The sequence below is a fragment of the Rhamphochromis longiceps genome, linkage group LG10 (assembly GCF_057381845.1).
Source record: "Rhamphochromis longiceps isolate RC_006_pf linkage group LG10, R_longiceps_female_GT1.1, whole genome shotgun sequence".
NCBI lineage: Eukaryota > Metazoa > Chordata > Actinopteri > Cichliformes > Cichlidae > Rhamphochromis > Rhamphochromis longiceps.
In genome coordinates this window covers 2,244,302-2,250,725 of record NC_140566.1, presented here as the reverse complement: position 1 = coordinate 2,250,725, position 6,424 = coordinate 2,244,302, and positions in this window count along the sequence as shown.

The following is a 6,424-nucleotide window of genomic DNA, read 5'->3' as shown; positions in this document are numbered from 1 at the left end:
AGGAGAGCAACCAACGCTACGCATCTCATCTCTCTGCAGATTTCTTCATCTCGTGTAATTAATTGCATCTTTAAAAGAACAAAATGTAAATACACCACTGACACGCTGCCAATTAATTTTCAATCGCGGTCTTCCTGACGCTTTCTGCTCAACCGAGAGGGAAATCAAAAGTTTTTAGAGGGTTTTACGAAAGCTTTAATAGTGTCCCTTTGTTCCCGGCAACACGTTGTGAAAAACGCATTCAGGCCTGACAAAGTGTTCCTGCTCCGTGTAATCAATTCCCTCAGCATCCACCAGCAGAAGACGACAGGGTGGGTGGGTGTGGGTGGGGGGGCATCGTCTCTGCGTGTTCTTTGATCGTGCAAAACAAACTTCTTTTCATATGGAAGAAATGTGGATAAAGAGAAAATCACCTAATCTACAAATTTTCTTTCATTCGGTGCTGTAGCTGGTGATTAAAAAGGCCGGTAATCATCGAGGTCGATTACTCCTCCAACCAGATCAGCAATCGTGTGAATGCTTTCAGTGCACTGAAGCTCTCGTGCCTGCAATAACATTACGCTGCTTTTAATGTGGATGGACTTCAGTATCCAGTATGGCTCAGCAAAGGCCCATCATCTCCACTCATGACTGATAGTTTGTCAATCAACATGATTTTTTATCCTATTTATTTATAATATCAGTGGTTTAATTATCGTTGTATTCATATTTGATTTATTCTGCGTCATTATGGTGTCAGTATCTCCGACACGCTGTCAGCGCACATGGGGAGGGAGGCTATTTCTGTCTGCTGGTTTTAATGGTGTAGTACAGCTTAATGTGCATTTACATGTAGTTTTCCTCTTCTCGCCGTTACCTTTTCCTGTCATTGCTGAGTAGGACGTGATGATGAGTCTTTTTCCACGCTATTAAAAAAGGTGTTTAAGCCAACTTAGGAACTCTTTCCTGGCATTTTTATTTTCTCTTTGCTATTTGGGCTGATTGGGACCTGATGAATGTAAAAACACAGAATTATCTTTTTACTTTACTGTTACAACTAATGTAATGTTGTGCCCTTAAACAGGGGAAACAGTGAGGAGAGGTGAGAGGATGGCACGGACACGTAGCTCTCACTCGTCTGTATTGAGTGAAGGTTAGTGATGTGCGAATCATGAACGAATCGTTCAGAACTCGAGAATCACTTTACTGACTCGTGAATCATGATTCACAAGCCCAACGGACTCACTGACTCATCCCTGTTGCTGTTAGCAAACTCATTTCAATAGTGAAATATATCTAGCTTATAATTAAAATTGTGGGGGAAAAAACAACAGCCAGTTTCTTAACAGAAACATTTCTGCTCTGAACTGGAAGAAAAAGCCTGAGTAGAAGCTCACATCAAGGCAATAGCTCCTCACTCACCCCTCCCTCCTGTGCGGAATCGTAGCGCCAGCGAATCACTGGGGGTGATCGTTGACGCATTTGTAGACCGATTACGTCACAGCGACGCGCCGAAGCCTGTCCAAATTCGTAGACTCCTCCGAATGCGGCCGACAAATGCGTCCTTCATTTCCCTAAATTTGAAGGATGGGTCGGGTGTGTCCTTCGTGGCCCACCATATCCCAGAATTCATAGCGCGACTCAGCCAAACTCCAGTTTCCGGCAATGGCGGCTGCTACTAAGTTTTAAAATTACTCTTATTAATCTTTCTGGGTCACAACATAAACTTTTAACATATTTTCAGGCGAGAAAGTAGTTGTGTAAACATCAAATATCTGCTCGGTTTATCAAGACATCACGTATTTGCAAAAGTGCTCCGATGTTTTTGCAGACGTCTGCTACCCACCAGCTCGATAAAACGCTTTGACATGGCACCCTGAAGCACGCCCAGTGATGGGAATAACAGTTACGGCATTACTAACGGCGTTACTTTTTTCAGTAACGAGTAATCTAACTAATTACTGTTTCTATCGTTACAACGCCGTTACCGTTACTAACAAGAAAATGCAGTCGCGTTACTATTTTTCAACAAACAGACGGTTGAAGCTGTGTTCAGGTTACCGCATCTTATATCAGTTGCACAGAAGTAGCTGTAAGTAATCTGGACGCTACAGCTTTAAGCAGCTGCGCGCTCCTGCGGACAGCAGTCACTTTCTGCCCGACGATCACTTTTTGGCACAACTAGTGATGTGCGATACCACTGATTTCCTTTCTGATCCGATACCAAGTAAAATCCAGGGTGGTATCGACGACACTGATCCGATACTCTGTACAAAAACTTCCTGTTTCATTGTATTTCATAATACAATATAGAATTGCATTATGTCATTGTAATAATAATATAAGGATATAGCTTCACAATGATTACAGGACATCAGACTACTTGTTCTTATTGCTTAATGATGCAGAATTATCATATAGAAATAAAAAACTTGAAGGTGAGCGCTATTGAGCATGTTGCCTGCCTGCAGCACTAAAGGAGTCCTCGCCCAGCAGCACCTGTCCTCGTCTTCAGTTCACCTCAACATACACTCGTCATATTCTGTGATATGATTCACTCTGAGGTGTTTCACGAGGTTAGTGGTGTTGCCACAACACCTCACTGTCTTGCCACATGTATCGCAAACCGCGTCTTGGCTGTTTGTGGAGGTAAAATATGTCCACACGTGACTTTGTTTACGCTCAGCCATTGTTGGGAGTGCGCACGCCAGGTGCAGTGTTGCCCACTTAGTGACTTTGTCGCTATATTTAGCGAGTTTTCAGACCCCTTAGCAACTTTTATTCTAAAAAGCGACTAGCGACAAATCTGGTGACTTTTTCTGGTGTTATTGGAGACTTATTTATGACGACTTTTTGACGTGAAAGCGCGGATCGCTCTTCTCAACAAGCAGCGGTGCTGCTGTGGGCACCTCACCCGTGCCAAAGCGCTCACGGGCGGAGGACAGTCCTCCTCAGCTGCTACCAGGGCAGGAGACGTTCACACCTGTGCGTCCAAACGGCAAATGAATCGCGCATGAGTGAAGCCGCTGCTCCCGCACTGACTGTAACGCAGTCAGGTCTTCTTTTAGTCTTATGCTGTTTTGTGGATCACAAGCTTTAAAACTACTTATAAACACACACACACACAGTAACTCCACCAGAGCGCCTATTTCGGGTCACTTTTGCCGGTCCAGGCCTGGATAAAGGAGCAGAGTTGGAATTGTGACATTAAAAAACAACAAAACAATAATCGCTAAAGAAAAAAATAATTTGTAATTCTAAATAAATTCTAAATGCATTTAGGACGTTTTTACTCACTTTATGTCTCTTCTTTTTTCTCTCCAACAACGTGGGTTACAATGATATCAGCATGACCAATTATGCAAATTAAGCGATGACGTCATTTAGCGACTTCTAGAGACTTTCAGCACAGCCAATAGCGATTTTCCTTACTGAGGAGTTGGCAACACTGATCAGGGGCTGCGACACATTTACACAGCTGTGTTTCGCACATGACTATGAAAGGCGTAAGAGGAAGTAGTTCCTTCCAATTTAGACGATCCGAATGATGTAGTTTCTTTCCACTGTGCTCCTGTTAATGAAAAACTACAAATTTACCCCAAAGTACTAAAATATTAATATTTTAATATGAGAATCGATTCTAGAACTACTACTGGGATCGGAAGAATCGATATTTCAATATCGATCCGCACATCACTAGGCACAACACCTGGAGCTCAGGGGGCAAAACAATCTGCTGCTGTTTGACTGAGGAAGAATAAAGTAGTCGTGGTAAGACAATCACATGACCACTTCAAGACAAAGCAACAAGGTGACATATACCAGTTTATAAACTGTGTTGATAGGCCACGTAAAACCAGAGTCATGATAAACAAGATATGCGCCTGTTTTTCCTCAATAGTTTCGTCACGTTTACTGTCTAAGGACAGCGCAGCGAGCACGCTCTGCTTATGAGCAAAAAATAAACAAAAATAAACAAAAAACAGCCCGTTGGTGTTGGTGGAAAAATGCACCATGTCGACCAATCAAAAAATGATATGGCAACATGACATTTGGTTGTTTAGGAAGAGAGAGAGAGTTTTGAGATGTGAGAGATTTGTGACGTTTAGCGTGTTTGGAGTGTGTAGTTAATGTGTTGTCTTCTGTAGTGAGTGTGTAGTGTGGTCAGTAGTTGTTGTGTGTGTCAGAACAACGAGGCGACTGCTGAGTGTTACAGGTGTTACAGCAGTGACACATCTGCTGCTGTCAGGCCTGCAGGTATCAGGCTGTTGTTCTCCTTCATCTCATAGTGGACAGAAATTATTTTTGGAGTGACACAAATAATTTGTGTGGCATCAGATTTGATGCAGAACAGCTGATTGTTCTGTAAATAGTTTGAAATGTTTGTTTAAAAACGCCTTGGCTGCATTTTTAGGTAAAAGCTGCAAAACTTTGTTTGCTTAACTCAGTTACTTTTTTGAAGAAGTAACTATATAATTAACTGCCCAGCATTGGTCATTATTTACTGTTATTTGCAGACAGAGTTACAGACTCTCTCCCAGACCACAGACTCATAATACAGTCAGAGCTTTATAAAAAAATAAAAAAGAAGAAGTTGTGTTTTAAAAATTGGAGTTCAGGTTATTTTTCCTTCCAATGGTGTTAACATGCTGCACAGGTCATGAACAAGATTCATTTAAATTTTCATTGTAAGTGGACTAAAGCAGTTAATTAAAAGTAGTCTAACATAAATGCTGTAATTTGATTACTTTAATAAACATGTAACTTGGATGGATTGGATGCTGGCATGACCACAGTGCTCACGTCTGCTGTTGCTCACAGTGGTCCAAGTGTCCGCTCAGGGAGTTTGTGTGCTCGCTCAGACACATGAAACATTAGAGGGAACATTGAACTGGACCCCAGAGGGTTAAACTTTTTTTTTTAAAGTAACGCAGTAGTTAATTACTTTTAGAATCTTGTAACTCAGTTAATTTTTTGAAGAAGTAACTAGTAACTATAATTAATTACTTTTTCAAAGTAACTTGTCCAACACTGAGCACGCCACACAGGTTAAAGTATGCTGGAGAAACGGTGCAATATCCAAAAGATCCACGTGGGCTTTCTATGTGAGCACCTGCAGAGTTCAGTAATTCCACCAATGCCAGCGTCTCCCGGTGTTACAAACTCACACCAAAATAAAACAGCACTTAACTAAGTGGAGGTGCTTAGTTAAGTGCTTCCACTAAATATTTCAAATTACAGTTACTGTAAGACAAAATCTTTCTGAATAACTGGATGTTGCAGAGGGATGTGTTCAGTTTTGCTGTGTATAATTTGAAACGATGTAAAAAGATGCTGGAGTGCTAAAGAGTTGTGTTTGGAAACGTCACTGCAGATTTGATTTCACCAGTGTAAAAAATGCTGTTTCTGTATGAGAGAATTCAAACAGATTGAAAACTCAAATACCTGAAGAGCAACAGAGAGCCAAGCAGTGTGCATCACATGGATGTCTCAGGCATAGTTATAGCAGTACGTGGGCGTTTTACTGCATTTTACCTGAAGTGCCTTTCTGTCTAAGAGCCACTGAGACAAACAAGGGAAGAATGCTCTGCTACCCTCAGCGACTCTTGTAACGAGCTGGAGTGGGAGATGTGCTGCCTCTTAAGGGCTCGCCTTTTATTACTGCCAGTAAACAAAAGCAAACAGGAAACAAACGTGAACAAAAGCAACCTGAAGTGAAAATGTGGGCAACATTATACTCGGACGAGTACATTAAGAAAGCCACTTTGCCTTCAGTGATCTCGGAGATTTCTAAAGACATGAAAGCATTGTTGTGAAACTACGGTTAGTCTTCATGCTCACCGAGCAGCTGCTGCCTGTTTGCTGTCGAATGCTGATGTACTGAATGTAAAACTGATTATTTAAAAATGACCATTTGATCTCTGAAGATTTGGTTGTGTCTCATGAATGAGAGACAGCAGATAATCAGCAGCCGCCGCATCGTTACTGTAAATGTTAACTTTGTACGTGAGGGACGCGGCGTGAACTCTGCGGCTCTTATACGTGCGATCTAAACACGTGTGACTGAATTTGTGCTGTTTGAAAGATGCCGTGACAGACAAATCACTTGTGAGTATTGTATCAGTATCAGCACTAAAGTGTGGTTTTGGTGCTTCCCTCATTAAATAACATTCTTTAAAAGACGTGAAGGTCTGATTATGTCGACGGCATCTACATCCCTGCAGAACACAACGTCTTCGTGTCTGAACTGGAGCAGTTTTGTTCTGGGTCTGCTGACAGACTCTAATTACAACATAGATGCCATCGTTTGGTATTTCCAAATCAGCACGAAACATAATAAATGTTACCTGAAGATTCTCTTTATTTTCTTCAGCTTCTGTCAAACTGAACTGAGCAACTACATCTCTCTTACTTCTCCCCTCGCCGCACCCTTCTCCTTGCAGTT